The sequence below is a fragment of the Chrysemys picta genome, chromosome 4 (genome assembly GCF_011386835.1).
Source record: "Chrysemys picta bellii isolate R12L10 chromosome 4, ASM1138683v2, whole genome shotgun sequence".
NCBI classification, from domain to species: domain Eukaryota; kingdom Metazoa; phylum Chordata; order Testudines; family Emydidae; genus Chrysemys; species Chrysemys picta.
The window spans coordinates 81,191,299-81,215,144 of NC_088794.1; the positions used below are offsets into that span (position 1 = coordinate 81,191,299).

The 23,846-nt window shown below is 44.2% G+C and overlaps 1 protein-coding gene across 6 annotated transcripts in view; it reads left to right on the forward strand.

Moving 5' to 3' along the window:
• Positions 1 to 12,347: 12,347 nt before the first annotated feature.
• The window catches only part of TSPAN18 (tetraspanin 18), a 190,131-nt gene continuing 178,632 nt past the window's right edge, over positions 12,348 to 23,846 (forward strand). Inside the window, exon 1 of one of the 6 annotated variants that reach the window (XM_024100492.3) lies at positions 12,348 to 12,462. The gene's annotated coding sequence lies outside the window, so the exon portion shown is untranslated. Of the gene's footprint in view, positions 12,463 to 12,545; positions 12,815 to 13,750; positions 13,886 to 23,846 lie in introns of those variants that run through there. The other 5 variants (XM_005302221.5, XM_024100494.3, XM_024100497.3 and 2 more) reach the window with 5 other exon arrangements.

Here is a 23,846-nt window from a genome sequence, read left to right on the forward strand (position 1 = left end):
TTTCTGATCATTCTGTTAGAAATAGGGAGATCTTGATTACTTTATAGCCCCTATGAGGTGTGCTTTTGGGTTGTACCTTGGCACTGCACTGGATACTAAGAAACCACCACTGAGCGGGGCTGAGGGGATGACCAGGGAGAATAATTGTCAGGGCTGCATATTAATACTGCTGCGTGAAAGCTAATGAGTTTACTTCTCAGTATGGTATTCTTGCAAATCAATTTGGGTCTAAGTATTTGGTAACTTTAACAGGCCATGGCATGGAGTCCACCAATGTCCGTGGAGCTCACAACTTCTCCTGGTATCTGCTGGAGCTGGTCTCACCACAAAGGTCCAGACTGTTGAGTGCTTTCATAGCAGCTTATCCTGGGTTCCAGAATTCAGAGAGCTGGAGAGTCAGCTGTTTTGCTCCCTTGGCCCTTTTTCACACCCATCTCGTAATTTCCCTCCCTGGAGTCCTTGAAATGCTCTCTGCATGTTGTCAAAACATTATGTGCAACTGAGGGGGTGGGGGTTTCCAAATTGCAATTGCAAAAGTGGGTCACTCCTCAGAAAAACATACTCCTAGGCTTTTTTTAGTTGCCTGGGTTCTTAGTGCAACATCAGCAAAACCAAGGAAATCCGATCCCAGCCTGTTGCTTTCAAAGATGCCTGGAATAGCCAGCCCACATTAGCTTTAACATTTATTCTGTGTCTGTCTGTCTACACAGAGAGATCTAGCACTGATCGCTTTAGCTAAAGATTAATTCTTAATTGGAAAATGCTGACAGAGATTTGTGTCGGAGCCCAGCTCTGGATGGGTGATTCGCATGGAGCTTGAAAACATCTCCAGCTCATTCCCCGTTCTATGCCCATTACTCCCGCTGCCTGGGGCTGGAATGTTTCAGAAACCTGGAGTGGGAATATTTTTTATTCATCCTGTTACATGAAGTTAATCTCATGCAGCAAAGCAGCTGTGTAATGTTTTGTATTAAATCTCATGTCGTCCCCTGGGTGTGATTAAAATTCAGGTGATGATTTTTTTATTATATTTTATTCCCCACCCTACTTCATGCAAGGGGCCATTAGGCTTTGGTCTTAATGGCTCACCTCCCCTCTGCCTCTGCAGGCCCCACTGCATAGAGCTCTGCTCCTCTTTCTGATGAAGGGTGAAGAGTCTTTAGTGACTCATGCACACTGCACATTAGTGAAGCCGTTGGCTCAGGTGAAGGGAGGCTGCTCTTGGCCTGTGGCACAGGGCCTTGTTTTGGGGAGTCTCATCTTTCTTTGGCTGGTTATTGCCCTGGAACATGGTGAAGCCCAAATAGAAGGGGACCACCTTCTCTGTCAACACTGGGGGCTTCTCAGCTCCTATTGCTTTGTTTTCATTTCAGTGTCTGGCTTCCAGGGATGCCAGAGTTCCCATTTCCATCCTCTAATGTGCTTCTGCTTGTGCCAGAGGCTTTTGCCCTCATTTTGTCAGGTTAGAGTGAGGCTTGCCTGTCTGTCCTCATCCCTCCTTGCCATACCTGGTCTCCCCGGCAGGCAGGAGAGAAACCAGCAGAGTGAAAATAGCTGCTGATTGGAAATGTGAGACTCTTCTAGTAGGCCCCAGCTTCTTCATCTCCTCCTATCCTGCCACACTGGAAGGCCCCCACTGCTCCTTAGTCCCTGCCACTACAGCCATGTTCCCATCCGCATTCCATCCCATCCACCTTCTTGTTTAAAAATGAAAACACCCTTGTGGTGGTTGTGACGAGCTGGACCCTTGGGGATGTCACCTGGTGTGCTGGGACACCATTGAGTCAGACTATTCCGCCAACCTGGGCCCCCTTTTAGATGGTCTTGCTGGGCTCGGCTCCCCAGCCTTTTCCAGCCAAGCACACCGGCTGAGCCACAGCCAGCTGCACAGAGACCGAGAGCTGCTCTGGGAAGGCTCAGCTTAAGGGGCTTGCCACAGCCCCCAGATGTCCGCCCCCTCCCCTCTTGGAGTACAAACCCCAAATTATATGAAATTTGCCTCTTCCTTCAATGCGGAGGAGGGTGTATACAACTTCTCCCCCGCCCCAGTTAGAAATCACATAAACTGGGTTATATTATAAACCAGAAATAAATGTATTAGCTATAACAGGTGTATTTTAAGTAGTTAAGGAAGTAGCAGACAGAACAAGGCAGATTACTAAGAAAATAAAACAGAGCACGCAAACTAAGCGTAGTACACTAAAGAAACTGGTTACATGTAAGTTTTCACCCTAAATGTGGTTCTAATAATCTTCTTCACAGGCCAGATGCCCTTCCAGACTGGGTCTAGTTCTTTCCCCCTGTTCAGTCTTAGTTGTTTCCAGCAGTCATCTTGGGCGGGGTAGCAGAGGAGAACTGATGACCTGGATTACCTCACTTCCCACCCTTAAACAGGATTTGCATAAGGTGGGAGTCCTTTGTTTACCTAGTTTGACGCCTCTTCCCTTACAGTGGAAAGTTACAAGAAGTCCCAGGTAATGTTTTAGTATCAGGTGACAAGACCACCTGACTCTGTAGTATCACAGTGTCCATGAGTCAGGGGCCGTATGGAGAGTCCACAGGAAGGCCATGCTTTTCACAGTCCATTGTCCTTGTTGATGGGCCATCCGCCCTGTCTGGCTGTTATACCTGAAGTGTTAGCAGTGGGCGTCACCCAAATTAGCATAGTTGAAATACATATACATAGTCAATAATTTCAGATACAGAAATGACACGGGCATACACATAGGATAATCGCATTCAGTAAATCATAAGCTTTCCAATGATATCTCATGTCAGCCATCTTGCATAAAGTATATCTGTGTTGTCATATTCATATCATAAACATATTTTCATAAAGAATATGGAATGACACGTCACAGTGGTATCCCAAATGGAAATGGGGCTCTGCTTCCCTCATTCCTGGTGCCCTGGATGGAGCTTTGCTTCCCCTCAGCCCTATGATCAGATCTTGGGTACGTCATGGACACCTGTGGAATAAGCCCCTGGGCAGATGTGAGTGGGTGTGAGAGGGAAGAGGGAAAGACCCATGAACTCTGACATCAGTGCAGTGTAATGGTCTATGCTCTCCACAGCAGCAGGGAGAGGAGGAGTTTGCTAGACTTCCCCCAACTTGGCCTCTGATCACTGCATCTACTTGGTTCCCGCCCGTAGGGCCCTGGTTAGTTTTGAATCCACAGGAGCATTGGATGATATGGTTTCCAGATGAAAGCAAAAGGTAACCATGGCAACTAGACAACCGTATGAATGAAAGGGACACATGGAGGGCAGTGACAGCATCCCCTGGAGCTGCCCATCTGAAGGCCAGGTGTGTGCTTCGTGTCCCTGAGAGGAGTGTAGCCTGGAGCACTGTGCAGGTCTGAGCTCAGTGCTTCAGGGCCCAGATGCATGTCGGGAGGAAAAAACATTAGCCATTTGTATGGAAGGGCTCCTGATATTCTTCCCTCCCTTGTCCGCATCCTGGAAAGGAGCGTCCCCAGCTCTGCTCCCATGCTACTGGTCATCCCCCCAGGCCACTATGTTCAGCACTTCATGTTCCAAGCTGTGACAATGGAGTGTGGTCAGTGAGTGAGGTAGAGAATGACTGAAAAGAGAGTGAGAGAAAGAGAGTCACAGAGGGAAATGGGGGAGGGGAATGAGTCATGGAGAGAAAAAGTCAGAGAGAAAAGGGGGAGTGAGAGAGAGAGCGAGCCACAAAAAGGGAGTGAGAAAGTGACAGTCACAGCATGAGGAAGAGAGAGGAGCAAGCAGGTGAGAGAGAGGTCGTGTGAGAGACACACACACAAAGCAGGAGAAAAGGAGAGCCTACAGAGTGACTTAGGCCTTGTCTACGTTGCCACTTTACAGCCCTGAAACTTTCTCACTCAGGGGTGTGAAAAAACAACCCCACCCCCCCCGAGCGCTGCAAGTTTTAGTGCTGTAAAGTGGCAGTGTAGACAGTGCACCAGCGCTGGTAGCTACTCCCTTCGTGGAGGTGGGTTTTTTTACAGCTCTGGGAGAGCTCTCTCCCAGCGCTAGTGCCACAACTACACTGCCACGTTGACGCGCTTCCGCAGCAGCACTTTAACGTTGGTAGTGAAGACATACCCTTAGAGACATAAAAGAATAAAGAAGGGGATGAGCTAATCAAGGAGACTATCACATTATTTCCCTCTGTCCTAAATTATGCAAGAGTGATTGAGGCTGCATTAGGGTTGGAAAAGTGGTTTGGATAGAATTTCCACCCCCTTCCAAATTTTTTGCTTGTTACTTGACTGAACCTTTCTTGATGTTCAAAAATGTTCAATTAATATTTCTCCTGGGTATCAGTATATTTTCACAACAACCTCTGTTCTGGGCCAGAAGCTCAACTGCCAAAATATGCCATGAAAGTCTGCCGGGGGTGGGGGTGGTTGTTTCCAGGAAGACTGTAAGCAGAAAGCCCTGGGATTTCCCTGCCAGAAAGCCTGTGACATGCTCCCATCAGGAGTAGTCAATAGGCAGACCACAGGCTAAATCCAGACCACCAAATACTTTTGAACGGACCCTGAAATCTTTTTGATAACTTATTATTATTGTTGTTGCTGGGGTTTTTTTTTATTATTATTAGTTTCTCTGGAGTCTGGACCTTGACTATATCTTGAACAAGAAATTTGGACCTTGGCAAAAAATAATTGACTACCCCTGGAAGTGATTGGTACACTAAACCATTACATAGTTTCGGAGAAGGACTGGAGAAGCAAACCTACTTAGGGGTGTGTATGAGAATAGAACATCAGAATCTTTGAGGTTCACCCACTATAATCTAAAACTGCTCTGATCCTATTCTGAGGATGTCTCAGAGAAAGTGAGAGGCAGGAAGACAGTTTTTTTTCTCTTGCTTTGTATCTTTAGTGATGAGTGTGTACTGTACTTTTATCCCACATAGGAACGAAAAGCTAAATGCATCTCTGGCATTACTTCATTGAAATCAGTGGAGTTACACAGGGGATGAAGTTGGCTCTAGCCCTCAATGCATCCAGGGCCGGCTCCAGGCACCAAACAAGAAAGCATGTGCCTGGGGTGGCACATTGTAAGGGGAGGCATTCCGGCCAATCTTGGGGCGGCCAGCCCAGCCCTGAAGGGGTACGGACCCTGACCCAGGAAGTAGTGATCCCTGCTGCTCATCATGCTGCCAGGCTCCCCGGGACGCACCACTCCCCGTCGCCTGCACCGGCCTCCGCTTCCCGTGCCGCTCTGAGCCCGGCCCGGCCAAGCTGCCTTTAAAGGAGCGGCTGATCCAGCACCTCCTGCAGCCCCCGGGCACCGGAAGGAGGGAGGGTTCTGCGGCGGCCCGGCGGGCAGCGGAGGGGCGGGCCCCACTGATCCCGGTGCCGTTTGCACTGTGCCGAGCCCCGCTGCAATGCCAGCCCCACGTGGAGGTCGCAGACCCCACCAGCGCTGCCTGTGTCAGCCCCCTTGGAGCCTGCCCGGCCGGGAGAGGCACCCCAAGGCCGGAGGGGGGAGCCCCTCTCGCCTGGCTGCAAGTGGGCTGCAGCGCCTGGCTGCCCACGGGTGGAGGGAGCGGGCGGGTGCCACCCTTCACCCCCCTGCAAGCCGCCTTGACCGCGGCTGCCCGTGGTTTTTTTTGCTTTGGCAGTCCAGCCGCCTTTTTTTTTTTTTTTTTTTTTTTGCCTGGGGTGGCAAAAAAGCTAGAGCCGGCCCTGAATGCATCTATCTCTTCCTGATATGAAAAAGTGTCTCGTAACTTACAATGTAGTTAAGCATTCACAGCAAGTGTTGATGAGATAAGAGGACCTGTAGGGCTCAAATCTGTATTGTGCGCTAGCCTATATGAATCCACTTCTCCTGACTAAACAAAACCTATTGATATACCAGTCACTATAACTCACTGATTTTCAGCTAGCAAAGCAAGCCTCATATTCTTAACATTAATAAGAGGGAGAAATACTCTTGTAGCCTGACCATAGGCATGGAAGGCAGGAGCTCCTGAGTTCTAAACCTGATACTGACTCTTTCTGTAGCTTGGGCCAGTCACTTCACACACCCGGGTTTCAGTTCCCCCAACTATAAAAATGGGGCAATACCACCTACTTTGCAGGGATGTTGGTTAAGTGATAGCAGGTGTATAGGATTCACTGAGAATGCTAACTTATTAGTAACACAACTTTAAAAATAACAAAACTTCATATAGTCCATTGTAAATTGACTTCAAAGCACAGGACAAGTGTGTATCCTCATTCATGCCACAGTGCCAGAACCAAACAGCTTCATTTTCCAAAGTATGTGCCCTAAGGACATGCAGGACACCCTTTTGTAACCATAAAAGCAGAACTTACTATGTACATAGGACATGTTAAGGGCCTTTGAGATCAAAGAAAAAGCAATTGAGTTTCTGCAGTTTTACTAAGGTCCAGGAGGTTTGTATGCTGCAAAGTAGTGTTGAATCATGTCAATTGTGTTGGGCTGTGGCAGTGTTACAACTCCACTAGCAGCACTGTCACTGGAGGTGGATTCAGACCTCAAAAGCTGGGTCCAGATCTGGATCATCTTGATTTTGAACGTGAAAAACTCTGGGAGGCATTTGCATATAGTGTGTTGGTTAGGCTGCAACACAACTTCACAATGTTCTGGGCCAGATTTTCCCATGTTGCTCCTTGTGCTATCATTTACATCTGTGCAAAGGGGGTATAAATCACAATCCTCCATTCACTTACACTGGTTGATGTATTTTACAGCTGACTTGTTTTCATTTTTCACAGCTGTGAGTGATTACACAAAGTGCAAGGCAGCAGAGTATTTTTAATGGGACACTTTATGCAGCATAATATTACGGGATGCTGAAGCCCCTTGCAGACTAAGGAATCCTGTGAATATATAGCTTTGTTGGCCAGATGACAATCAGCAACTCCATTTGGCATAAGAACATAGATAGATAAATAGGTGTTGTGATGTTTGAGTGAGTTTGAACAACCTGCCACTTTCCCCATCTCCTCCACTCATACTCAGTGCATGCTTTAGTTGCTACAGAAGAAAGTGCCTAGATGGGACACTTTTCCAGCCTGGATCTTGGGAAGCTATTACCTCCTGTATGGTCAGGGCTTCCTTGGAACATAGGACTCCTGAGGTCATTCGCTTTGACTGGTTCTTTGGCGGGAGTGAGTGGGAGGTGAAATACATGGCTGGATGGTGTCAAGTTGCCTCCCCCTGGAGGGTTCCATATGTTCTCAGCAGATGTTTAACAAGTTATCTCACCACAATTGGCTGTGTTGATAGAAGTTACTGGGTGACAGTCTAACTGCTGCTGTCAGAAGTGAAGTTTTCAACCATCTCTCCCTCGCCCCAGCATTTATTGCTTTCTCTATAGGTAACAGTGCTTTCCCTCTGTGTAGTTCCTAGTAAGAGAAACCATGAAAAACTCCAATAGTCCAATAAAGTGCTATTTAATGGGAGTTTCTCAAGGAACAGTAATCCCCAAAGCTGTTTGTGTGTTTGTTTATTTTTTTTAAGGGAGAAAAGTATTTTACTAAATCTTATGAGAATAGACATTTCAGGATTTTAAATGTCATCTTAAAAAGAGTTTTTAAAAAGTATTTACACCTTCTTCCATATTAGGAAGCCCAATGCAACTGCAGTGAAACATCATAAAGTGAGAGGAAGGATGTTCTAGTGAATAAGTAAGGCCCTACCTGTATCGTGGGATGATCTTCAAATAATTGCAGATGAATTGTGGACAAGACATGGAAAATCGTGGAAAAGTAATAATGGACCTTTATTAATAGCAGAAACTTTGAAAAGCCAGAGTAGACCTATTTGTTTAAAAAAAGATATGCTGGAACAATATAAACGCTCAACTGTTATGTTATGCCTGCTAATTTTTTTGATAACCAGACAATTTGGTTCAACTATATTACATTCATTTTAAAAAAAAGTGACTGGTACAATATAAAATTCAGAAGACTAAACATCTTAACACACTTGCTGTTGAAATCAAGTTCAGTCACTTTAGCCATTTGCATTTGACATGCTCAATGTGCAGTACACTTTGCTACAGTAGTCTCCTTCATGCCCTGTTTTTGCTTTGTGGATACTCGTCCATACTGAGATACTGCAGGATTGGCATCCACAGAATTTGACAAGATCAATAGTGACCACTTTGCTGTCTCTGCTAACTCTGGAAAACACTGTAGAACTGCAGGTGAATCCCAAAACTCTCCAAGATTGTTTAATGTACTAATGGGGAAAAAGTATGTGTTGCAAACCACAAAATGTATGCAAAATTGTGGACCGTGCAAAGTAAGCTAATTAAAATCAAAATTGTGGTGGAAACCTAATATTGCGACATCTGCAATTTCCGCATTATCGCAAATGAAGTAAGGCTTTATGAATAAGGTATTTGGCTGGGATTCAGATCTTAGTTCACTTCCTGGATCTGCCACAGACTTTTTGTGAACTTGGGCAAATCACTGAAATCAGTGAGAATTAGGCACCTAAATATGTTTGTAGATCTGGGCCTTAGATCTGGGCTTTGCAGATCTCTGTCTGTTAAATGGGGATCACATAATACTTCCTTTCTCCCACTCTTTGTCTGTTTCATCTTCGATAAGATTGTTAACTCTTGTACTATGTGTTTGCACAATGGGTTCCCAGCCTTGATTGTAAATAATAAGGGGAAATGGGAAGGGGAACTGAGCAGTTGAATTACAGTTTCCAAGCCTAGCAAGTGCAACAAGTATTGATGAGCCTGAGCTGCAAACTTCAGATGTGGATCTCGAGAGGAACTTTTTCAAAGGGCAATGCTGTTTGAAATCCTGTTTGGTTTTTGCTCTCGCTCCATTTTAGGAAAATAAATGGCAAGCAGCAGAAATGGCAAAGGGAAAAATAATTTTTAATTTTTTTCACTTTAATGATATACAGCATGAGGTATTGTTAATTATATTGATATGGCCATAGTTTTTAAGAAATACATTTTATTCTGAGAGTATCCTTTCAGTAGAGAGTGAAATTATTACACTGCTCTCTTAAGAGTTTCCTTCTTCTGAGTTGAGTCCAAGGATTCATTCAGTCCTTGTTTCTGGAGTTTTGGATCTAGGGGTTCCTGGGAGTTCTTCTGTTTCATATCACAGCTTCAAAAAGAGTGGGAAGGAAGGGGAGGAAGAAACTTGTTTAGCAGAACCGTAATGTCTGTTTGTATCTATCTGAGTATTCTTCATAGTCAATTGTCTTCAGAAGTAAAAATAGGAATTATGCCATAGACAAAAAATAAAGAAAAAAGGCTATGAGTTTTCCAGCTTCACAGTCTCTCCATCTGACCCTGGGGAAACAGAGCAAGGGATGGAACACACACTGGCAGAGTTTTAATTATGAATTTTAATGATGACGTCTGAACAAACCCCCTGCTACCGGTATATCATCTGTCCCTTGTGTCACTTTTCCAGGGCCTGATGGGAGAGGCCCTGGGAAAGCAGAGTGATGGTAAAGGATGTACAATACTGATTGATGTAGCTTCTATCAGAGCTGCAGGGACTCACTGTCTTGGAAAATCAGGTCGCTTATTTAGGTGCACCACTTGAGGATCAAATCCGAAAAGTTTGTGGGAAGCTCTTAGAGGCAGAGATTTTGTTTGTTGTATGTTCTCTAAAGTGTCATATAAATTCATGATACAGTTAAGAATAATGTGCAATACCACTGAGCAAGGTAGCTGAAGCAAGTTCCAGGAGCAGTCTGGACAAAAGACTAATAGTCAAGTTCCAGCAAGCAGAAGCCTGGCTGCTTCCTTCTGCTTATCGGCCTAGAGGCATTGAGCTGTGCTTGGTACACGGTCAGTACTTGGAACCACAAACAAACTGGACTGGATTGGGTTTTTTCTTCTAATACTTTTAATGCAAGTTAGAGAAGACTGTGGAAATAATGAGAGGAAATAAGAGAGAGAGAATACTGGAGGCACAGGAAGTGGGGGAGAAGAGGGGCAGAAAGAAGCAGAGGGGGGAGACAGGTGGGGGAATAGGAATAGGGAAAAGAGGCAGAGGAGAAGGTGAGATGTGAGAAGTGGGGAATTGACATGAAGCACACACAGGAAATGGTTTGTGAGCGCTGAATTACACATGGGATCAAAGTCAGCCCTCATATAACACCACTGAAGTCAATGGAGTTACCCAGATGAATCTGTCCATTTTATTTTTGGAGTCCTATCATTGCAATTTGTTTGAAAAATTGAAATTAATCAGCTAGACAATGGAGAGGTTATTCAGAATAGATAATCTGCTCTATAGTGGAGTGTTGCGGGAGAAGGAGATCATTCACATTGCTGGGAGCACTGTGGCTCTACACACTTCAAGGGCTTTTGATCAGATTGTGGTAGCCTTGAGAAGGCTGTTTAAGTGGTTTGTGCTGGGATGGATTCAAAACCATCCAACTTTATTTCCTTGTGCGAGATTTTAGATGACTGAAAAATCACCTACATTTGTAATAACAAAAACAGGCAAAATGTCCCTGATGCATATTTAATTATACCTGGTAAAATTGGTTTTATTGAAGACTTGGTTTAAGTCTGCAGAGGATGCATTGTATTCTTCATACGTAACAGAGGTTGAAACCCTGTTTTAAGTGCAAAACTCAGTTCAGCCCTAACTGGAGTCACAACCAATAACTTTAGGACAGAGGAAACATTTTTCAAGACTCTAAACTCTGGGAGCTTATGTTTCGGTCATTGCCCCCCAAATTGTATGCTAAAAGGGTCATGTCTATGTGAGTACATACAAGATTCTGAAAACTGAGGTTACATTTAATTTAGTGCATTTGAATAATGGGGCCCCCAGAATCAGGATACAAATCCAGCTTCTGCTTATTTTTATACACTTTTCCAAAGTAATTTCTGAACTATGATGTCTGTCGGATGTGCTGAGGACCTCCCTAAAGAAGAAGGGAAGATTGTCTACGTAAAGTGGAATTGTTTAAAATGAGGAGGTGGGGGCGGGGGGACATGAATGTGATCTTGGACCGAAAGATCCATGATCTGTAGTACAAGCTCTCCTCCTGGAAAACTACATGTCTAACATATGCCCCCTAAGACTGAACAGGGGGAAAGAACTGGACCCAGGCTGGAAGGGTGTCTGGCCTGTGAAGAAGATTATTAGAACCTCATTTAGGGTGAGACAGTGTGTTTGTGACACAGCAAAATACAAATGGAAAACCCTGGGGCAAAATATAAGAAAATGTGGGATGTTTGAAATAATTTGATAGCAGAACCAAGATAAGTATAATAAAGAGAAAAACAAAAATGTGCTGATGATGCAGTTTTGTAGTCTTGCTCTACAATTAGCCAGCAGTAGAGGGGGGGGGGGGCATATTTGTTAAATTAATTGTGTACACACACACACACACACACACACACATTAGAAAAAAGACAATATAAAAAAACCCCAGCAACCGGTCAAGCTTCCACATTCTACACACATACGTGGTGCTGTGTTCCAGAGGTACTTGTTTTCCTATTCTCTCTCCATTGTGTTCTTACACTTTCCTGTTGCGTCTTGTCTCTCTTAGCTCTGAGAGCCTGGACCCCCTTGCCTGTATGGAGCCCTATGGAAGTAAATGGGGTTCCCTGTGAACACGGGGGCTTGCCGGTATCAATGTGCAGGATCAGGACTTCATATTGCAAATTCTTTGGGCCAGTATCTGTCTTATTTTATGTGAGGACAATGGGACTCTGATAGGGACTTCTGCCATCTACTGTAAACCAAAAAATTAATGATTGATGTTGGAGTGAAGGAGGCCTGTCACAGTGGGCTGAGATAAGAAATCCTGCTACATCCCTCCCCTCCCCCCACCTCCCCATCTGTACCATCTCTGGAATTACAGCAACTGCACCCATGTGCTGACCCCTAATTTATAACCCCATTACTCTTACTTTGGGTTTGGCTCCCAAGCTGCATGGCATGTTGTTTTATGATGTAACAGGATTTTATGGACTAATAGGGAACATGATGCTACAAACGCCTATAAGCAGAGTGCTAATATATGCACAATTAGAACTGGGTTCCAGCACCAGTGAGTTACCTAGTGTAACGTAACTGACTTCAGGGGCAGTTACATTAGGGATTAAATTAGTCGCCTAGGACGCTTTCTCCTCCCACCTTTGTGGCAGTCTTTCATACCCCAAGGTGTGTATCGCTAAGAAAGGAGACTGGAGCTTCAGTAAAGCCCGTTGGGTGAACCTGATGCCCCATCCCAAGATGTGTTCACTACATTTTCCCTGTTGGGATTCTGGGGTGGGGAGTAGCCTTAATTTACCCTGAGGTTGGGACCCTGCAGACAGGTGGGTTGGGAGGACTCGATAAAGTTCTCGGGGGCGGGGGGTAGAAAAACTTGAGATCGGAGAAGAAAAGAAACTTAGGAGGTCACCAGAGGGAAGCAACTGGTTTGTCACGGAGGGAGAAGAAACACCGAGCAGGAAGGTGAAGGAATAACGAACCCAAGGAGAAGGTGAGAGACGTGTCTGCACAGTGCGGGGCTTAGGGAACAATGCGATGAAGGGAAGAAGAAAGAGAGCCGGGAAGCGGAGGGGAGGGGGCTCTGGCGGGGAGGTGGAGCTGGCTGCAGCTGGCGACTCTAGCTCTCCCAGGTTGCTGGGCACGGGATCCGCACAGCGAGTCAGAGCCGAGCGGCTGCAACTGAACGGAGTCCAGAGGCGCTTCCTGCAGCAGCCCGGGCGGCCGGAGCTCAGCGCCTCCAGAGAGCCCCAGCTGCAACTTGTGAGCCGGCGGCCGCCGCCGCTCTTGCCTGTGGAGAGGCGCCGCCTCCAGCTCTTCGAAAAGTTGCCTCGGCTGCCGGACGGGTAAGGGCGTCCCCGGTTCGCACGGTCCTGCCCGGTCCCCGGGGGTGACCCCCGTCCTGCCCTAGTCACCCCACACCTCCGAGCTCCCCCGTCCTGTCCTAGTCACCCCACACCCCCGGACAGCCCCCTCAGCCTGCACTAGTCACCCCTACAGCCCCAGAGCGCGGCCCTCCTCCCCCTGCCCCGCCCTAATCACCCCACACCCCCGAACCCCCCCATGGCCTGCCCTAGTCACCCCCACACCACGTCTGCCCTCCCCGCCCCCCATCCTGCCTCAGTCACAACGCGGCTCCCCCCCGGCCTACCCCAGTCACCGCACACCCCCTGCGCGTGGCTCTCCTCCCCCCAGTCCTGCCCCAGTCACTCCCTCCACCCCCCCCGTCCTGCCCCAGTCACCCCCGCCCCTGGAGCGCTGCTCTCCTCCTCCATCCCCAAGTCATCTCCCCCGAGCGCCTCTCCTTCCCTCCGTCCTGCCCCAGTTTACGCCCACCGTTCCCGGGGTCCTGCTCCAGTCAGTAGACACCAGGGCTGCTCCTCCTTGCTCCATTCAGCATCCCCCACTGGGGCGCCCTTCGTCCCTCGCTGAGGTCCTTTTTCATTCAATACATCCCCCACCCCTCGCGACTTGCTGCTTAATTCCCCCCCCCCCGCCCACCCCCCGGTACTGCTGTCTCCCCCAGCCCAGGGATGCTGCTGTCTCGGACGTTTCCAGGGTTTCCTTTGTGTCTCCCCGCGCCCTCTTTTTGCCTCGGGACAAGGGAACAAATCCAACCCCATCTGGGAAGGAGGTTGCCCTAGGGTCACTTGGGTGGCTACAGCCTGGGATGGGTGAGAGGAACCGGGAAAGGCAGACAGGAGCGATGTGCTGTCTCCTTTACGCCAGAGGCGGAGGGGGTGTTCCTTCGGCTCATCGCCCCCCTTTGCCCCGGCAGAGGAGAGAGAAGAAGGTGCCTGTGCGTTGGATGCTGGGCTGCAGGGGCTTGTCAGTTTCCTGAGGTTGAAGGGCCAGAGATGCCTCCCTTGCAGTTGCCCATCTGTTTCCTTCCCATGTCTGACAGTAACAACAGAAAGGTGATGGTAACACATCTTTCCAAGCTCAGGTTCCGGGGGGGGGGGGGACTCTTGTGTACCAAGACAGGCTGGGCCACATTCATATTAGCTGAATTTGGCCCTATTGTCTGTTCTTCAAGCTGGGTATGGACATGGGTTGCTACCTTTAACATCTCTGCGTGTGCTTTTGCTTCGTGAATCCTGTTACCTCCGAGAGGAATTGCTGAACGTGTTTTTCTCTCAAGAGTTACAAAGAGATTGGAACATTCTGTTACTTATTCATATATTTCTGGTCATGCTAACGCGTGAAGTTTCTGACGATCCAAGTGTCAGTGTTGCCCAGTTTTCTGACTTCAGTACAGTAGGAACTGTTTAATTCAAATTTTGCTAATCCTCAAACCATAATTTAAAGGCAGCCTTTCAAAAAAAAGAAAATCTAATATCTAATTGCAGAAAGAATGCTTTTAGTGAAGTCTGATGTTACCGATGTGCACAGCAGGGTATTTGCTACTATAGTATGAAGTTTTATCACAAAAAAAGTTAACTACAATTGCCACAATAAATGCACTGACATTTTGTGATGCATCATCTTTGCTTTTTAAATGTTGCTTGCTTGGTAATTAATAACAATTAGTCCTTTGCAGTGCTTTTCCCTGTCATTAGTGAAATGTGACTGTATATAGCATATATTTATAGCATAAGAGAACATTTAAACACATAGTATTATTAATGGAATGAATTCTCTAGCAACGTATTTCACTTAATCGTCTAAATAGACTACCAAGGAGGGTCAATGGAAGTGTATTGTAGAATGTCAAGTGGCTTGTCAGATAATTCTGAGTGCTAGATAATGCCAGATTCTGAGCTCAGTTTCACCAATATAAATCCAGGGTAAATTCACTGAAGTGAGTGGAATTACTATAGCTTTATACCAGTGTAACAGAATGTGGCGCAATGTATTTTACAGTCTTTTCTGGTTAAGTGGTCATTTAACATTTTCAGAAGAGAACAGTTTGTTTTCTTTCTTTGCCCTACAAGTATACAAATTATGAGACTGAAAAAATCTAGCATTAGAACAAATAGGTATTTTCCTTATTCTTTATTTTAAAACATATATTATTCTCACAGCTGCTTCTTTCTCTGTCACTTTCTCTGGAGTACTTTTGCACAGTTGATAAAATTATTTAAATGTGTGACCAACCCTTGAAGGCAGTTAATATTTCTTTTATTTATTGCCGCCAATGTACTATTTTTGTTGGATGCCACTGGAATACTGTAGAAGACAATTTGCCAGAAAATTAAATTCTTTTTATTTTTAATAGATAAGAAGAGGGTGGGAAAAGGAAAGAAAGATTTGTTTTAATTTCTCCAAGAAATTCCAGACTGTCAGCAAAGTCCAGTTATAATTTCTGTTGACCATCTCACATTTTCTGCAAATGGGAGCCTAGGCAGTGAATCATCTAGCAGCATGAGCTGTGTGCTAAGAATATGGAGATGTTACTGAGTTAGCCACTGTTGTCAATTACCTGAAGAAAAATAACCCCTGAAAGTACAGATCCAAACAAAATATGCATTTTTGAGACCCATTCCTGTACAAGTCAGTGGGAGCAGCACTAGGTCTTTAAAGGTTTATTTGAATTGGATTTCTCAGTTTGCATAGCAGGTACTTGCAGGAGATTCATGAAATGATACCAGGATAGAATGGATTCAGATGACAGAGTCCAGTTTTTCCTTTGTGATTTACAGAAAAAGTCTTTATTTTCTAGCTTTGTGAGAGTGAAATATCATGGGAAGACCACAAACCCACCTCCTCCCAAAAAACCTCAAACAGATCCACTGCAACTTAATTTCCCAAAGTGGGAGATAATAGGGAGCTGATGATTTTTTTCAGGAAGGAGGAGTAGGATCTGGGAGTTTGCATTTTTTTCTATGCTGAAAGCATCTAATAACTCTATCCCTAGATGATCTCATTTTTGGCTAGTTGAATTGTATTATCCTTTTTGGGGTGGAGCTGTGGGGAAAGGGAAACAGGAATCGTGTGCTTATGAAAATGCTGAGCTATCCTGAATTCCATTCGCAAGGTGTGTATGTGGTGTTTGATTCAAATCATTATTTCATACATGTAGCATTTTAGGTTGGTTTTTAAGAACAGAAACAATATTTGTAACCAAGCATAACAGTGCAGTTCATAAAACCAGAGCAACATCTGTTACTGTGACTTCAATTTCTTACTCTTTGGAGTAGCCAAGTTGACAGTTCAGACAGTTAAGTTTAATGTCCTGTATTGAACCTTTGGTCCGGCTTAATAGTGACTGTGAAGAATCAATAACTTTAGCTTATGTTCAACTATAGCATGTCAATAGAGGGGTTTAAAATTGCCTTATTTCATGGAGCTAGTCCCTGTTAACAGATGATGGTGGCTGATTTTGTGTTTCTGTAACCTAGTTCCATCATTCAGGCTTGCCAACTTACTGCACTTCACGCATCAGAACGGGCTGGCATCTTGGATTTCTGTCAGAGCTATGGCTGAACAAGCTACAGGGTCCTTACTGCTGCCAGAGTTTAGTATTTTTCATCCTAGCACCCTTTTATCTTAAGTTAATATATCTGAAGTTGAGTACTGTAAGTGTTTGAAGCAGAGCCGTGCCATACTTAGATGTGCATTTATTACTTAGAAGGTAGCCTTGCCTTCTCTTACACATTTTGAAGTCTCTTGCCAAAAAATAAATAAATACTAGAGATGGAAAAGTGAGTTAAATGGCTTTCTGTTTTTTGTGAATGAATTTGCTTTTCTTTCACCTTTCTCCCTCCTCCCCCTCACTGCCTTATGTAGGATCCTTCCATAATTAAAATATTATGACTTTCCTTATGGTAGCCCTTCACTTATGGCTAGGTTCCTAATTTGATGTCATTGAAAAAAATACTAGCAGATGACATTTCATCAGCTAGTGCATGCCCGTTTTTTTTTTTTAAGACCACAGTGCTAAGACCATATGGAAAGATAATTAGTTTAAGCTGATAAACAGTTTACAGATTTGCCCAAATAAAGGACTTTCTTCCTAGAAGACACATTTTACTTCAAAATAAATAATCTGGTTCCTCTGTTTTATTTAATTACCTCTAGTTCTGTCTTTTCTCAACCTGCCGTAGGAAAACAGACACAACTGCTTTGTGATCATCAGCTACTGTAGATGTAGGGCCATAGCTCTTACCTCAGGGAAGGCTTGAAAGAGGGTGTTCAGATATTACAGAGATGAGAAACTTGTAAGTACGTGCATGGATGGGTGGCCCAAGTATTGCCCCTGGAGTTCTATGATGCAGTGCAGTTTCCCATACCTTGCATGTAGCTCATAGCCTGCCCGGAGAGCATACAGGCTTAAGGTCCACTTGGACCTTGTAGACACAGGCTGCACCTCCATATTAAAGATGAGGGGCTGCACTCTATGCTAATTCTGGGTAGTTCCTAATGAAGCTTTTAGTTCGGGGGTTTCAGCAAATGCCATCTGAAAGCTGACCCCTCAATTTTTATCCCCTTGTTCTCTCATGGGGGTCTCTTTCTCTCTCTGCCAGTGCTTGTCCACTGTGAATAGGGCATCCAGATGTAGTTTCAGATTGAGAAGAAATGTGTGAAATAAAGGTAGACTTATTGGTAAAAGTTAGTTTGTACTAAGCATGAGGAAGGAGGCAAAGAGAATGTTTCCTAGAGCTTCCGGACTCCTGTCTTTTCCTCATACGTCACTCTCCTAGACATTTTCCAAATGGGGGCACATCATAGGGCTGATGGCCTGAGACACATACATCACAAGTGACTGGCAGGACCAGAAAACCACTGGGGAAGCTGAGCTTTTCATTTTAGGGACTGAGGATTTAAAAAAACAACGATCACCAAAAAACAACACAACAAACACATACAAGCAGTTGGATGTGCAACGTACATCACTGCCTTGCATACAGTATGACTGAATTCAGATTGAATATTTGCACCCATGGGTGTGTCTAGTTAGCTATCTGCATGCATAGTTAGCTGCTTTGAATCTATCATTGTGTCCAAATGCACAAACCTAACTTTTATGACAATCATAGAATCATAGGGCTGGAAGGGACCTCCTCGAGAGGTTATCTAGACCAGTCTCCTGCAGGACTAAGTATTATCTAGACCAGGGATTGGCAACCTTTGGCACACGGCCCATCAGGGAGATCCGCTGGTGGGCCGGGCTGGTTTGTTTACCTGCAGTATCTGCAGGTTAGGCTGATCACAGCTCTCACTGGCCGCAGTTCGCCATTCCCAGCCAATGGGAGCTGCAGGAAGCAGCGCGGGCCTCGGGCTGTGCTGGCTGCTGCTTAACCACCCTGTCAGTAAGGAAGTTTTTCCTAATGTTCAACCTAAACCACCCTTGCTGTAATTTAAGCCAGTTGCTTCTTGTCTTATTCTCAGAGGTTAAGGAGAACAATTTTTCTCCCTCCTCCTTGTAACAGCCTTTTATGTACTTGAAAACTATTATCGTGTCCACTCTCAGTATTCTATTTTCCAGACTACACAAACCCAATTTTTTCAGTCTTCCATCACAGGTCATGTTTTCTAGACCTTTAATAATTTTTGTTGCTCTTCTCTAGACTTTCTCCATTTTTTTCTACATCTTTCCTGAAATGTGGTGCCCACAACTGGACACAGTACTCCAGTTGAGGCTAATCAGTGCTGAGCAGAGCGGAAGAATTACTTCTAGTGTCTTGCTTACAACACTCCTGCTAATACATCCCAGAATGATGTTTGCTTTTTTTTTGCAATGTTTTTTTTTTTTTTACACTGTTGACTCATATTTAACTTGTGATCCACTACAACTTCCAGATCCTTTTCTTCAGTACTCCTCCTAGGCAGTTATTTCCTATTTTGTTTGGGTGAAACTGATTGTTCCTTCCTAAGTGGAGTACTTTGCATTTGTCCTTATTGACTTTCATCCTATTTACTTCAGGCCATTTCTCCAGTTTGTCCAGATCATTTTGAATTTTAATCCTCAGTGATTCTCAGCCAGGAGTACACAGAGGTCTCCCAAGGGGTACATCAACTCATCTAGATATTTGCCTAGTTTTACAACTGGCAACAAGCACTGGCGACATCAGTACAAATTAAGATTTCATACAGTGACTTATTTATACTGCTCTATATACTGAAATGTAAATACAATATTTATATTCCAATTTATTTATTTTATAATTATATGGTGAAAATAAGCCATTTTTCAATAATGGTGTGCTGTGACACTTTCGTATTTTTATGTCTGATTTTGTAAGCAAGTAATTTTTTGTGAGGTAAAACATGGGGGTACACAAGACAAATCAGTCTCCTGAAAGGGGTACAGTAGTCTGGAAAGGTTGAGAGCCACTGCTCCAAAGCATTTGCAACCCCTCCCAGCTCAGTATCATTTGCAAACTTTATAAGTGTACTCTTACATGCCTTTATCTAAATCATTGACTAAGATATTGAACAGAACCAGACCCAGAACTGATCCCTTCAGGACTCCACTCAATATGTCCTTTGAGCTTGACTGTGAACCACTAATAACTACTCTCTGGGAATGGTTTTCCAACCAGTTATGTACTCACTTTGTAGTAGCTCCATCTAGGTTGTATTTTCCTAGTTTGTTTATGAGGTGGTCATGGGAGACCGTATCAAAAGTCTTACTAAAGTCAAGATATACCACATCTACTGCTTTCCCCCATATCCACAGGGCTTGTTACCCTGCCAAAGAAAGCTATTAAGTTGGTTTGACACAATTTTTTCTTGACAAATCCATGCTGTTACTTCGCACCTTATTATCTTCTAGGTATCTGAAAATTGATTGCTTAATTATTTGCTTCATCATTTTTCCAGTTACTGAAGTTAAAAAGACTGGTCTGTAATTTCCTGGGTTCTTCTTATTTCCCTTTTTATAGATAGGCGCTATATTTGCCCTTTTCCAGTCCTCTGGAATCTCTCCCATCTTTCATGACTTTTCAAAGATAATCGCTAATAGCTCAGATATCTCCTCAGTCAGCATCTTGAATATTCCAGGATGTATTTAATCAGGCCATGGTGACTTGAAGACATCTAACTTGTCAAAGTAATTTTTAACTTGTTCTTTCCCTATTTTAGCTCTGATCCTACCTCATTTTCACTGGCATTCACTATGTTAGATTCCAATCGCTACTAAACTTTCTGGGGAAAACTGAAACAAAAAAGTCATTTAGCACTGTTGTTGTTTTTCTCCCCACATTGAGTAATAGGCTTACCCTGTCCTTGGTCTTCCTTTTGCTTCTGATGTATTTGCAGAATGTTTTCTTATTACCCTTTATGTCTCTAGCTAGTTGAATCTCATTTTGTGCCTTGCCCTTTCTAATTTTGTCCCTGCATACTTGTGTTGTTCATTTATATTCATCCTTTGTAATTGACCTTGTTTCCACTTTTTGTAGGATTCTTTGAGTTTCAGATCATTGAAACAGTTAAAAACAGACATTAAGATTGTCTTAAAAATAATTCCCTCAATTTTTAGTTAGTTCTAAATAGCAAATGTAGAGATGAAAAAGACATTGTAGACTATCCAGTTTATCCCATTCTCTCCAACCAGGTTTGTTCCGCACCAAACTTCCCCAAGTGTTGTCTTGGCTGATTGACTCCACTTCTCTCCTTCCATTAGCACATTTTCGCATAGTGACCTTAATTCTAGGAAATTTTCCTGATGTCCAGCCCTTTGCTTTCCCATGGTCAGTTACATCCCATTTATAGCCAATATTGCAGCAAAGAAACCAAAGCATTCAGCTTTGTCTTTTTTTATTGTCTGCAGAGCTCAGCATTCCAGTCACATCATGAAATATCCTCTTCTGCTTTCCTTTTTGTTCTCATTGAGCTTTTGAGGTCCTGAGGATCACTTGCAAAATGTTGAGTGATCTGAACTCTTGTTTAGAGTAGGGTTGCCAATTTTCTAATTGCTGAAAACTGGACATTCCTGCTCCGCCTCTTCCACACAAAGCCCTCCCTGCCCCCCCATCGCTCGCTCTCCTCCCCACCTCCCTGGTTGCTGGATCCCCCTTCTCCAAGACTCACCTGCCACCTGCTAAGGGGCCGGGGGCCAGGGGGGCGGTCGGTCCCCAGAATAAGGCAGAAGTGAAGGGGGATGGAACCCACCAAGCCAATGGGTCTGGCCCCAGTTTTTTCCATCAAAACAGCTAACATTTCATTTAAACACTTCACTTAAAGTGTGTGGGAGAGGGCCTCCTGGTTCAGGCTTTGAAGGAGACGCCTCTAGAATGACTGCCACATTTAGGTTCAGTTAGAATGTGGATAATGACGGCAAAGAAAGTGTTCTTAAGGTGAAGTCAATGAGAATTTTGCCATTGACTTCAGTGGTTAAAGAATTGGGCCCTTACAGGTCATGGTAACATAGAGTTTTAGTACGACATGTAAGCAGGGACGTAAAAGGAGTTTTGCCTTGATTCCCTCAATTCTGCTTGAGAAACTTCTTCAGAGGGACTGGAATGAGTAGATCACTTCATGGACTCTCCATGCTATCAACCTGCTCCAGAAACAGGTGAAATTCCTTTTTTTGCTATTAATTACAATTTCACATGCTCTAATATGGGCATTGCCAGCAACCTGATAAATGAATGGGATTATCTGGTTTTGCTGGAACTGGTACAATTTCCTCAACCCAGCTGCTGTTTAGTAAATGTTTACAGCGATATATCCACTCATTGAAACATGGCTGATACTGTGAGTGACGTGTACAATGTTTGGAAAGTGAATGTTGTTATCAATGAACCAACTATTGTTAGTTTATTTTAAAGGCAGCATGATCTAGTGGATAAGGCACTGAATTGGAACTCAGAATCTGGGTTCTCTTGCTGGCTCTGCCACTGACCTTCTGCATGACTTTGGGCAAGTCACTTCACCTTTCTGTTTCGGTTTCCCCCTCTGCCTTTTGTCTGTCTTGTCTATTTAGAGTGTAAACTCTTTAGACTGGGGCTCTCTCTCACTATCTGTATGTACAGTGCCTAGCACAATGGGCCTCTGATCTCAGTTGAGGTCCCTAGGCACCTCTGTTATCATTCATTATTAATTTCTTGGTATTCCTCCATCTTCTGTGATGTTAATGTCAAGTCCAACTCTTTATGACATTCTGATGATTCCAGTAGGAGTCGGATCAGGCCCTTTAATGTGAAAAGCTATCTTGGCAGAAATAATAACACTTATACTGTAAAAATGTTTTCACTCATTTCAAGCCGGGTATGAGCCTTAAGTCTCACAATGTGCCTGCCACATAGAAAAGCCTTTTTATATGCCTTTTAAAGATGGATAAACTGAAGCACAGAGAGGTGAATTGACTTGCTTACTGTGATTCAGTGGCACAGTCTGGCATGGATCCCAGGAATCCTGTTACCCAGTCCCTCTGACACAATACAAAGCTGTCTAAACTGGGGCACTGACCATTTCTGCAGTGCTTTCACTTTCCACTAAACTGTACATAAACTGTAGACCTAGCAGCTTTTAAGTGGCATGATGCCAAGTTCGTAAGAAGGGTGATTTTGGTCATGTTGCTAGACATATGTTTTTATGGCCCTGATTCATCTGTTGGATTTAATCTGTTGGTCTTTTTTTAGTTATTATGGAAACAGTTACTATATTTACTTTTTTATGAAAGGCTCCATGTGTGACAGTTAAGTGCAGAGGAGTTTTAAAAGGATAGTTATGGATTGTACTAAATGAGGGTGCCTGCATTTCTTAAAGAGAACATACTAAATGAGAATAGCAGCTTGCCTATTCTTGAAACATGGCACTCACAGGGTATCCATGTTAAACTGTAACAAGTGTTCTGGGCAAAAAACATGAGTTTTTATTTTTTTGCTTGCCTGCTAGATGGCACATCTCTCAGTCTTGTCTTGGGGACAAAGAGTACCAAATCTGCTTCTAGCTCTCAACCCACTTATGGTCTACTTTGAGAAACACTGCGCAACCATACATCCCATTGAAGTCAGTGGGAGCTGCAGGGGCTCCTCACCTCTGAAAATCAGAACCAAGGTGTCTTGAGTTGGGCATTCTAAAAATCAGCACTTACTTTTGAAAACTTGAGCCCATATCAGGGAGATGGCAATGTAAAAGCTGTGTGTAGATTCTTGAAATGGTATCATGGTCACTCTTGAGCCATGCCAGTGTTTCATCCATTATTTTCATGTGAAAATGGATTGGTTTCTGGTTTCAGTATTTGGTGGTCGTGAAGGTGAGGTTAGAGTAGGGAGTGAGATGAATTTGAATCTCTACTGAAGGACACTTGAGAGAGGAGGCTTGGGAACAATTTATAGAACATGTTTGAGTGTTGAATCTGAGGACCTGATCCTGCTAGGTGCTGAGTGCCCGAGTGATTCCTGATGAGTTAGGTGGGCGCTCAGAACCTCATGGGACTTCAGATCCTATGGAAATAGGTATGGGGGCCTAGATAGTGCATCTCTGGAAAGGCCCTGTTATCTAAATTACTGTTTAATAGAAGATAAAAATAAAATCTGAAACTAAAACACTTCCTGATCCTTGTGCTGTGGATGCTCAAGATTTGATGATGGTTTTCGCAGGCACTGGTATATCTCATTGGATGGGGGAATCTTGTTCCAGCACCTTGAGCTTTTGATAATTTTAACATCTTACTATAGTATGTCACCCTGGACACATAGTACTGAGAAAAGACTTTGACTAATATGGATGTAAACGCACAGTGGTGCCTGGCCAATTAAAGATGAGTCTTTTGTTTTTAAGGTGTGTGAAAGGATGTTTCAGTCACGGGTGACAGAGTTTGGAGAGATTAAGGAGTATGAGGGTTTTCCATAGTCTGCGGCATTAAGAGTTTTTCTGACAGCACAGAAAGGGGCAGAAGCTTTAGTGCTTCACATTCTGCACATTGCAACTTTGGCTGTTTTGGGATAGTGTGGGGAGAGTTGGATGGGAAAAATCAGAGCTTAATTT